The sequence below is a fragment of the Tachypleus tridentatus genome, chromosome 11 (genome assembly GCF_004210375.1).
Source record: "Tachypleus tridentatus isolate NWPU-2018 chromosome 11, ASM421037v1, whole genome shotgun sequence".
NCBI classification, from domain to species: Eukaryota; Metazoa; Arthropoda; class Merostomata; order Xiphosura; family Limulidae; genus Tachypleus; species Tachypleus tridentatus.
The window spans coordinates 881,068-893,519 of NC_134835.1; the positions used below are offsets into that span (position 1 = coordinate 881,068).

At 35.3% G+C, this 12,452-nt stretch overlaps 1 protein-coding gene across 20 annotated transcripts in view; it reads right to left on the reverse strand.

Moving 5' to 3' along the window:
• Window positions 1–861: 861 nt before the first annotated feature.
• LOC143231594 (uncharacterized) overlaps window positions 862–12,452 on the reverse strand; it is a 52,024-nt gene continuing 40,433 nt past the window's right edge. For 19 of the 20 annotated variants that reach the window (XR_013017018.1, XR_013017004.1, XR_013016999.1 and 16 more), the window contains 2 exons: window positions 10,546–10,631; window positions 862–6,661 (listed from right to left, as the gene is read on the reverse strand). The gene's annotated coding sequence lies outside the window, so the exon portion shown is untranslated. The remainder of the gene's footprint in view (window positions 6,662–10,545; window positions 10,632–12,452) is intronic. The other variant, XR_013017000.1, reaches the window with a different exon arrangement.

A 12,452-nucleotide genomic window follows, 5' to 3' on the forward strand; every position in this document is an offset into this window, starting at 1 on the left:
TTTTCTGAAGGAAAAGGATAACCTATTATTTTTACAATTTTTAACAGACGTTTTTACACCAAGTAACAAATTACTAAGCCAGAACGAAATGAAACAAAACAAAACTACGATCAAAAGAAAAGCTGTGCTGAGAGTTGAAGAGAGGAGATTAAAGAGGATTTATCCTTAAACTACAAGATTATCTTCAATGACCAGTGTTTCCTCTTTGATTGTACGTGTTTGTTTATGTGTAATACTGCTTTAACTATTATCCCCCTCATGACTACCGAATAGGTTGTGTATTGTTGTGTTTACATGTGAAATATTCCTTCGACTATTACCCCACGTGGTGACTCTACTGAATAGGTTCTGTTTTGTTGTGTTTATATGTGAAATATTCCTTCGACTATTACCCCGCTTGGTGACTATGTGAGATGTACATTCCAGTGGTTTTTACCAAATTACCTGAACTTCTTGACAGACAATTAGAAACTGTGTTTTATACCATCCAGTCTTTTTCTTTGTTAGTTTATTTGTTTCTGTGAGATAAATTCTGATGTATTACGCATTTTATCCTTATGTTAAAAGCCATGAAGTCAAAGTCTACTCCATGTAAATATTGCGTGTGAAAAATGAGTGAGAAGACGCTCTGAATTAGTACTTGACTGTTATCTGAAACAAAATTGCTACGTTAAGTTATAGTTTTGGTCTCACATTTTTTCTAGCAACAACAACAAAACAAGGATCGCCAAAGCTACTAGAGTCTCCTAAGAGCAAGTGAGATGTGTATGCGGATAAACATGTGGGCAGGAGTTTTTGTGACAGATGACTGTGACTTGTTGGTCATAAATGTTTAATAATAAATATACAACGCACGGTCCATTTGTTTTAAAATAGTAGTTATTACAATAGAACCTGCAGTTATTACATTTTAAAAGTCACCACTATACACACTTTCTGGCTGAACTCACCATCAATATCTATCTCTGTTTTCACTAACTTCTTATCACATTTTGTACACATATTTATCAATAGGCCAAATGTGGCCTAGAACCTTTTACACTGAACCAGATAATATATGGTTCATCAATAATCGATTACATTAATGAGAAGAATTCAGAATATTTGAGTAACCTGATCTCAGTTCACAACAATCGAACTACACGACAAATGACTAATAAACCATTACTTAATGAAACTTGCCATAACTATTGTTTACTTTAACGTTCACACAATGTAAATTAAATAACATTTTCAAATTAAACTTAAAACGACACAGTGGTATATATCTAACAAACTGGTACTTTTATAACGTGATCACAACTGAAAATAAGGAGCGTATTGTTTGGTCGAGTTATAAGTGTAACTTTGCACCTACCAATATGCAGTTCAACACATTAACTGCGCGATCTAAAATAACTAGTACAACAGAAAGAAAGAATGTATATCTTATTTCACTCAAATTATCCATGGATAATATTGCTGAAAAATGATTATAGGTACAGACACACGTTATCCAAATGCGATACTGTTTAATTTAATTTATATGTGTGTGTAGTCGTCAGAATTTAAAGAATGTCATAATTAATGCCCTTTTAACAGGGTCATCTAGTAGCTACGCCATTGATGTAAATCAAAAGAGAAAAGACCCACCACCGAGCTTGTGACATTAACCCAGTTTCACTGAATTAATTTATTACACCTATGCTTTCTACCATCTAACCAGTTTTCTACCTAGTGATACAATATATTTCCTCCAACACACACAGAAATAATTTGTACAAGAAAGACTTTCATGTGGTACCATGTCAAAGGTTTTATAAATATCTTAAAATCTAAATTCACACCCGTTTCCTCTTTCACATAAGCATTAACCTCTTCAAAGAGTGTCGTAAGATTTGTAAAGCAATATTTTTACCTAGTGGAACAATACTAACTATCGAATAACATTTTACGCTTCGTAAATCATTTCCCATCAGACTTTCCAAAACGTTTCCCACAACTGACGTTAAAATTAATGAATGGGCTTATAATTAGAGTAACAATGTTTATTCTTTCCCTAGAAAAGAGGAGTCCATTAGGTGACTTCCAATCTTCTGGTTCCTGCCCACTATTCAAGGACTTTGAAAAAATAGAAGCCAAGAAACAATATAAGTGCATTTACTTATTAACTTTCGAGTTCGTTTGATGATTTGTAAAGTCTTTTCCATCCTTTGAATCTCGATATTTACCCTTACAAATTTTTATCACAGTAAGAAAACTACTAATTGACGTTAAGGTTACTATTTCTAACTATAGTTTTGTATTTACTGTGTGAATTCCTTGAAAATAGAAAGAAAGTAGAGTGAAAGAGAAATGCAAACAAAAACAAGCCAATGCTATGCTATAAGCTCGTGGTGGGCAGAGCTCTTTGTGTAACGTTGTGGTTAACTACAAACAAACATATTATCAGGCCAATGAGAGATGTAGTAGTAGTCTGGATGCTTTTATTTTTTTTTATCATTGCATTTCAAGAACAACGAGTGCTATCGTGAGAATAAGATTAAGTGAGTGAATTGTAATTATTATCGATTTTATTTACGTCACTATCGAACCTGTGAGTCAGTGACCAATATTCATAGGTTCACTATAACACACATTTAATACGTGAAGTGCTACTTTACATTTTTCAGTCTAAAGATAATTTCCGCTGTGAAACATGGTGTACAAGAAGTGTCCCATCGTACTGATATAGTTCTTTTTTCTATGCTGTCAATTAGTGCCTTTCTTCCATACTGGGGGCTGGAATACTAACCTCAGACAGAACAAGCTTGCTTTAAATATGATTGTAATACAGGTTTGAAAACATAAATCAACTTGAATCTCAGAACTTTACAAAAGATTATTATTACATCAACAAAACAATTATCCGAAATATACAGATAGAAACAACTCACTCACCCATTACTCACACAGTAGACTTCACTCAACAACTCACATATTACTCATACAGTAGACCTCACTCAGAAACTCACATATTACTCATATAGTAGACTTCACTCAACAACTCACATATTACTCATACAGTAGACTTTATTCAGTAACTCACATATTACTCATACAGTAGACTTCACTCAGTAACTCACATATTACTCATACAGTAGACTTCACTCAACAACTCGCATATTACTCACACAGTAGACTTCACTCAGTAACTCACATATTACTCATACAGTAGACTTCACTCAGCAACTCACATATTCCTCATACAGTAGACTTCACTCAGTAACTGACATATTACCCATACAGTAGACTTCACTCAGTAACTCATATTACTCATACAGTAGACTTCACTCAGTAACTGACATATTACCCATACAGTAGACTTCACTCAGTAACTCATATTACTCATACAGTAGACTTTATTCAGTAACTCACATATCACTCATACAGTAGACTTCACTCAGTAACTAACATATTACTCATACAGTAGACTTCACTCAGTAACTCACATATTACTCATACAGTAGACTTCACTCAACAACTCACATATTACTCACACAGTAGACTTCACTCAGTAACTCACATATTACTCATACAGTAGACTTCACTCAACAACTCACATATTACTCACACAGTAGACCTCACTCAGCAACTCACATATTACTCATACAGTAGACTTCACTCAACAACTCACATATTACTCATACAGTAGACCTCACTCAGCAACTCACATATTACTCATACAGTAGACTTCACTCAGTAACTGACATATTACCCATACAGTAGACTTCACTCAGTAACTCATATTACTCATACAGTAGACTTTATTCAGTAACTCACATATCACTCATACAGTAGACTTCACTCAGTAACTCACATATTACTCATACAGTAGACTTCACTCAGTAACTGACATATTACCCATACAGTAGACTTCACTCAGTAACTCATATTACTCATACAGTAGACTTCACTCAACAACTCACATATTACTCATTCAGTAGACCTCACTCAGCAATTCACATATTACTCATACAGTAGACTTCACTCAGAAACTCACATATTACTCATACAGTAGACTTCACTCAGTAACTCACATATTACTCATACAGTAGACTTCACTCAGTAACTCAAATATTACTCATACAGCAGACTTCACTCAACAACTCACATATTACTCATACAGTAGACTTCACTCAACAACTCACATATTACTCATACAGTAGACTTCACTCAACAACTCACATATTACTCACACAGTAGACTTCACTCAGTAACTCACATATTACTCATACAGTAAACTTCACTCAGTTTGTTTCACTATGTTTCACCAACACATTTTTCATTTAACTGTAATGGTATGAATTAACAGTGAATTTTTATTATGCATAAAAAGCGCTTGGTACGTTATAAATGATGCATCAAACAATCAAACTGCTTTCTGGAACACGTTCTCATTCTGCGGTAAGCTACAGCTACTTCTCTGTGGGTAGGAATTTTATATCAACTGCAGAAATTCGTGCTTATCGTGTATGAATTAGCTTATCATTTATCCATGAAAAAATTTTAAGTAAGTCTGGTGCTGCAAAGGAGAATTTGTTGAATCAAAAGCAAGAAATCAAACGAAAGTACAAAAACGCTTTGGAATCGGAACATTCTCAATTACCATTTTGCCTACTCTCCAATACAGCTTTATCGAACGAGGTGTTTGTTCCTGGCAAACTGAAGAGACACTTGGAAACAAAGCATTCAGCTGTGAAGGATAAACCAAAAGATTACTTCAAGAATCCCGCGGCTCAACAACATGAGCGATCAAGGAAGCTTGTGAAACAGATGAAGCTGCCCGAAAAAGAATTGATTGCAAGTTGTTGTTCAATTGTTGGCAAAATGCAAGAAAGCGCATACGGAGGCCGAATCAGTCATTGTGCCAGCGTAAGCAATCATTGTTTGGCGGGCGCGAACCCGCGACCCTCGAATTACGAGTCGCGCGCCTTACGCGCTTGGCCATGTCGGGCCCATATGTTCTGAAAGAAAGTTGTTGTTTTGGAATTTCGCACAAAGCTACTCGAGGACTATCTGTGCTAGCCGTCCCTAATTTAGCAGTGTAGGACTAGAGGGAAGGCAGCTAGTCATCACCATCCACCGCCAACTCTTGGGCTACTCTTTTACCAACGAAAAGTGGGATTGACCGTCACATTATAACGCCCCCCACGGCTGGGAGGGCGAGGATGTTTGGCGCGAACCCGCGACCCTCAGATTACGAAGCGCACGCCTTAAAGCGCTAGGCCATGCCAGGCCCTGAAAGAAAGAAATCACAAATACACAGCGATTCTTAACGGACTTGTACATACTGTTCGAATTACCATTCTCCACTTTGCACATTTAATATAAAAATTGTCATCATACGAGCGTCACACTAGTGCTAATACTGTTCAGAAATCCTTTTTACGATATCGGCGAAACATCAAAACATTTTAGTCTAATAATAATTAAGTACGGGCATTCTACATTAACTTGGTCTCCATGAGGAAAGGGACTATTGGTCCCAATGGACGTCTACTCATGAACAGATTGCTCTAATACCTTTTTAGATTTCCCTTGCACTAAATTCGTCAGCGTATAGAATTGCTCTTTGTCTCTAATATCAATACTTGTGACGTGTTCGAAACAGCAAGGAAGAGAAATATCACATTTTAAGGTAACTTTTATTTTTTCCAACTTCCTGGAATTTTTCCCTTTAGCTTTAGGAACGGATAAAGAAATATTGAGAGTATCCGACGTCAGTAGGTCGACTTGTTCGTGAAACTGTCTGGCAGCTGTTTTGTTTTCGAAACTGAAACCACCCATTTGGCTGTGATCGGTGGAAAGGAACATGGTGTGAAAAGTATTATCTTGGGCCTCGTAGTTCGTCAAATTGTCAATGACATCATGTCAAATAATGAAACCTGTGCCTTTTTCGGCGAGGACCAGTTTCAGTCTTCCTTTAGTTCGTGCTCTCGTTTCTCCTTTATCAAACAGCAGGACAGGGATACCTGTCAGGGCTAACTGCCATTCTTCCTCTGACTTTCTGAAAAACAGATTGGCCTGACACTGGCACACAAACACAAGTGTTTTGTTGCTACGAAAAACCGTTTCGACTTGGGCTATGTCAATTCGCTGCATATGTTATTTCATTCATCTTCTAAATCTTGTCGAAAATCCGCATCGTCGAAAGAACCGCAACTGATCCTTTTGTCTGTGTCCTCTACATTAATTCGGCCCAGGGTATCATATTTTTCTGTCAGTTTTGTCCGGCTACCTTTTCTTTGGAAGATGGTTCGTGTGAAGCTTCTGAGTAGATGATATTATCTGAATAGTTCGTATCTGGAATACTGAAAGTTCTATTTTCTGAACACGACTCCACAAAGTCATCTTTTTCACAAGAAGTATGTTGAATATTTGACACATGATCAGACATTTCCATGTTTATGTTATTATTTGAAATCGTTTTTTTTCCTTTATAAATATTTAATGAATTAATTCTTTCTGTTGGTCCAAACTATGAAAGGTAGAGATCCTTCTATAAAAATCAAATATTTTACACAAAAAACCTTGAAAGTCGTTGAGTGTATAACTTAATATCTGTATAATACTTCGTGTGATAGATTTCTTCATGAACTTGTGACATAACCACCAAATAATACAAGATTGTTTTTTCTCCCTGTAAATAATAGAAAACGCTCAGTTAATAAATTTTATTTCTATTTTTACTAGATACACAAATTATTTATATACATTCGCATGAACGAGGTTTATGTGAACTTGTATGAAGCAACACTCAAGTAAAGTTAATTTTAAACAGAAATTTATTTTGTACCAACAATCTGAACAATATTATAAAATTTATTTCATTTCTGAATTATTTCATGTTATATCTCTGAAATCATTATCGACATTAAAAACTACGGAATTTTAACACTGACTTTCCGAAAAATAGACTACTCTAATGTCTGTAATAAAATAGAGTATTTACGATTGAAATGAATACAATGTTACAATACTTTACACAGATACCAAAACATGTGTGAAATCTCTTTTTATGGCTAGTCCTGTTTTTAATAACTATTTATTGTCCGTGATAACGAAAAATCCACTTGAAGTAAAAATGTATTATCAAGATGGCTGGTACGAGTATTGAAACTTTAAGTTAAGTAAAGTGAAGAACAACATTTCGACATTCTTGTCATTTTCATGTCAACAAAGAGAAGTTGCAATGATTTTAATGTTGTATTCCTTTTATTGTAAATAAATGTTTATACAAAAATGACGTTTTTAGATTATTTAAAGGTGGGGTAATATTACAGGTATCATTCTCGAACTGATAACTCATTTTCAAAGTTATAACTGCAATGAAAGACTGTTCTACAACTTACACTCAGAGTTATAACTGCAAAGGCCTATTCTAAAATATTCTAATAATTAGCTCTCCAAAGTGGTATCTAATGGTCAGTGATACCGTGAAATATATTCTGAAGTTATTGTATGTTTTTCTAGTAATGGCAAAAGATAAATATTATGAAGGAAAGAACCCTCTGTGATTCCCCCCAGTAGCACAGTGGTATGTCGGCGGACTTATACCACAAGAAACCGGGTTTTGATACCCATGGTGGGCAGAACACAGAAAGCCCTTTGTGAATTTTTGTGTTTAATAACAAACAACAATGGCAACCCTTTGTAATAACCCAACATTTATTTTCGAATTGATGAACTGGAAATTCTAGGATAAGAAGGAATCCGTTTCCAGAAATACAGTATTAACCTAGTACGCTACTAATAACTTATTACGTTATTGAATTGCTCTGAAAAATTAAAGGTTACTAAAATAAATAAGAAGGAATCCTTAATATCTACAACACTTGGATCACTTTTAGGCATGGATAATCTACTAGTCGATTTATTAGCTATATTTTTCTGTATAGGCAATATCAAGCATACAACCCGATTCAACTTTATTACTCAGCACGTTATCTACTCGCCTACCCTCAAATAGAAATTCTTTTAGGCACGATTAGAGTAGATTCATCTATGAGACTTTGGTCGTGATCAAATACGTCAGTCGAAAGGGTTTGACCTTCCGAGTTCAAAACTGCAATTAAATCTCAAATCCATCAAGAAATGACGAAGCTGTGAGCTAAACGTTTGTGCTTTTAAAAAACAACAACTCAGAGGTGTACTACGAACCGCTATGCCGCGGCTAAAAATAACAGTAAGAGCTAGTTAGTATTGACCCTACAATACTGATAAACAGTATGTTTTCAAGGCGATATCGGTACAAAGATATCAGAAAATAGTATCACGATTTTAAACAGAAGGTTAAAGAGCAAAAGGGAAATAAATCTTAATTATCTGTATCCACATAATTATTCCTGTTATCGCTGATTAAACACGAAAAATAATTCACGTTAACTACTAGTTTTAGAGAAAAGTTTGGAACGAAGATTCGAATCTTGCACAATAGCGGTGTACGTGCGAGACAGGTTTCAAACGTTCAACGAGTTTTTTAACGTTATTAGAGCCAAATCAACTTTAGGGTTAACACCTATCTTCCAGTTCACGTCGTATTACCAAATAAGACGGAAACAACGTTTCCAATCCAAGCATGTACTTCCAAATATTTGTTTTATGTTCTTGTTCAGTTACTTACTCCTTATTTCGCCAGCCCTTATTTTTTTCACAGGTACAACTTAAATACCTTGATTGCATGACATTGAAGGGCTATTCGAATTTACAGCTCCCAGCCAAGTTTACAAAATTCTCTCTAAAATGTATATTATATAACGTGAATAGTTAGTTGCACGAAGTGAAGGCTTATATTAGCATAAGTCTTCATGTTCTTACACTGTCCACTAGCGTGGGGGGCTCTAACTAACACAGAAGTAATCTTTCAGGCTCATCAAGATAAAAATGAGAGTTCGATAAGCGGTGGGCACAGTCAAATATAGTCCGTTATGTAGCTTTGCATTTAACAAGAGACAAGTGAGCACAACCGTTAGTCCAACTAATTTTATCATATTGAGTAATTATATATTTCTGCCTAAAACTAGCGGAAGTATTTTGAATTTCTTTTAAAGGGCCCTTCACGCGAAGCATCAAGTTTGACAGTGTAACCGGCATTCTTTAGCAGTGTTTCAGCCCTTATAGATGCCATCTTTAAAAACTTTACTAACAGGAGCTAAGCGTACGATTTTTTAACCCAAGATAACAAAATGTAGTAACTGAAAAGTACAGTTAACACATAATCGCTGCCTATATTTACTTTGTACAACCTCTAGAATGGCCTGAACGAGTCCGAAACGCTTGGAGACCAAAGTACGACAAAAAAAATAATAAAAAAATCAATGAATGTAGTCATGCTTGATTGATTTTAATCCATTAATTTTAAACAATTATGTTATAACTTTTTTGCGGTTTATTTTAGGTAATCAGTGATAGGGTAAAAATATTTCTTCTAATGTCAAAAATCCTGACTACTGTTAACACGCTACTAATAACCTACAATGTAAAATAAGACTTGTAACCATATAATAACAAAGTAATATTTGATTGGTGTTCCATGTAAACAGCTATACTGGAGAAACTTGTTACTAAAGGAATTTGAACTTAAAACAAATAAAAAGTCTCATAAAAGTAAAAACTATTATGAAATATATGTCGCCAGGAGACAACAGTTAAACTGTACTAGTTTTGTCTCAGCAATTTAGGTAATAGAAATATTTCGTGCACACTTGTACAAACAGACGCTATTGAAAACTATCTAAACAATTTGACACGTGAAGACTGCTTTTATGAAAGTCTTTTAAAATCCGACAAGTACAAGCGATTTATCTCCCATCAAGACTTAACCCAAGGGCATAGGGGTCAGTGAAATCTCATAGTCAAAAGGCGACGGAGTCTCAGCTCAGTGAGGGTCAAAGCTGTGTAGGGGAACAGCCACTAAGAGAAATAATTTTGTTTGTTTCGGATATTTACAAGGGCTATCTGGGTTAGTAGTCCCTAATTTTAAAGTGGCTACAACAGCGCTGACATCCAGCCCTTGAGCCACTCTAATAATGTAATTTCAATGTCGCTCTTTTGAAACAGACCCATAGTGCGAGGCGCGATTTTAAGGCAACATGTAAGACCTCCGATTCACAGTCCAGAACGCTGACCACTGTCCAGTCAGTCACGTGATAAATTACTTTTGTTTTTTTCACATATTACGTCTAAAGATTTAATTGCTTGCTTGTTTGGAATTAAACACAAAGCTACACGATGGGTATCTAAACCCGGTTTGTAGCGGTGCGAGTTTACAGACTGTGGCACTGGAAGGGACGTGTAAAGAGAAACAAAACTAAGACACTTAGCACCTTTTCAGCAAAAGCTCGTTTCTCAAACACAACAAAAGTAATCAACTTAAGTAGAATGTATCTTTTATTGATTTCAATGCTGCAAGTGATAACAATTCTGATAGCACATATAAGGTAAAATTCGAATTTTAAAAACCTTCGACAGCATACAAATAGCCCTTCACGAAACATCGCGTTTAACAACAAACAAACAACTTACTCCATTCACTTTATAAAAAGATCTACAGTGGTACAGAGATAAGTGTATCGATTTTCAACACGGTTGATACCCCCGATGAATATGCTCTACAATAAACATATAAATCATAATAAACAAACACTTTATAATATTCAAGATATAAAACACTCGTTAATAAGTGGCCTTAACGTTCAGCTTTAACTTTTAGGTAGAAAAATAGAAAACTTCAACGAAATATTGGTTTTTGTTTTCTTTTTCGAATTTCGCGCACATTTACTCGAGGGCTAACTGTATTAGCCGTCCCTAATTTAGCAATGTAAGAATAGAAGGAAGGCAGCTTGTTATCACCACTGACCGCCAACTCTTGGGCTACTATTTTACCAACGAATTGTGGGTTTGATCGGGACACTATAATGGCCCTACGGCTGAAAGGGCGAGCATGTTTGGTGAGACGGAAATTCGAACCCGCGATCCTCGCATTACAAGTTAAGCGCAACCACCTGGCCATGCAGCGCCAGAAGAATAGTAAACTTCAAGGAAATATTGGTTTTTGTTTGGTTTTTGAATTTCATGCACAGCTACACGAGGGCTATTTGTTCTAGCCGTCCCTAATTTAGCAGTGTAAAACTAAAAGGAAGACAGCTAGTCATCACCACCAACTCTTGGGCTACTCTTTTATCAACAAATAGTGTGATTGACCGTGACATTATAACGCTCCCACGACTAAAATGGCGAGCATGTTTGGTGCGACGGGTATTCGAACCCGCAAGTCTCAGATTACGATTCGAGCGCTTTAACCACCTGGCCATGCTGGGCCCCGAAACATTGGACATCCGCCACCTTCATCCAAGCCATTCTTACCAAAAAAGCATCCACAACTAGAAACAAATTTCAAAGACATGTTCATGCAGAATACACAAGTCGAGAAGCTATTTAAGTCAATAGACAAATTTACACAGACACTCCATACAAAGAAGGATATAATGAAAACTCAATCATCACAAACGCACTTTTAAACATCAACTGATTTCTTCCAAACAAGCATGTTGAAACCTAGATATGTATTTCCAAGATAGCCTGGAGAACTAAGACAGACAAACAACCTGTTAGCGACTTTTGAAGATTTCGACACTCATTATCGAGAGAGTCTCATCACAGATATGGAACTGATGCTGTGTTCGACAGAACCTTCTATTACTGTCTCGTGTTCTCAACATTTTTACTCCTACAAAGAAAAAACAATCTTCGAAAAACGACGACCACGAGACGTTTTCAGACTTATCATCGACCCTTTTTAAAAATAGTCCATTATTCATTATGTATACTAATAATTTGTAATGTGAACATATTACCACATGCTATTTATAAAATTATTGTACCTTTTAAAAAGTAATGGATTAATATGTTTCTAGTCTTATATTTTTGTGAGGTGATAAAACTGTATACTTTCCTTGTAAGTTTATTATGCAGCAGTTAGAAAATTGTGCACAATTACTATTTAATTATATGAATTTTACTAAGTAAGTGGTGTATTATATTCACACAAGTAAGCACCATTTCTCCAAGTTATATTAATAACCTTTTAGAAGTGTATGTAGCTGTAACATTCGCAATGTCCTAATAATATGATGTTAGTTTTGAATATGTAATACAACAGTTCTGCTTAGATTATATGCAGAAATTAATCTATTTTAGTAAATGTATGGTTTTAATCCTTACAATATTAATAACACAATGGATTATTTTGATCTATAAACCTTGTAACCATTACTGTGATCACACTTTGAAAGTTCCTTGGAAATAATATATTTCTACAACTGTTATTTTAACTCTTCAGAATTTGTCGAATCTCCCCTTTAAATCAAAATGTACAGTTATTCAGTTACACATTTTTAACACTGAGTTATGCAACTATTTTTACTGGGACT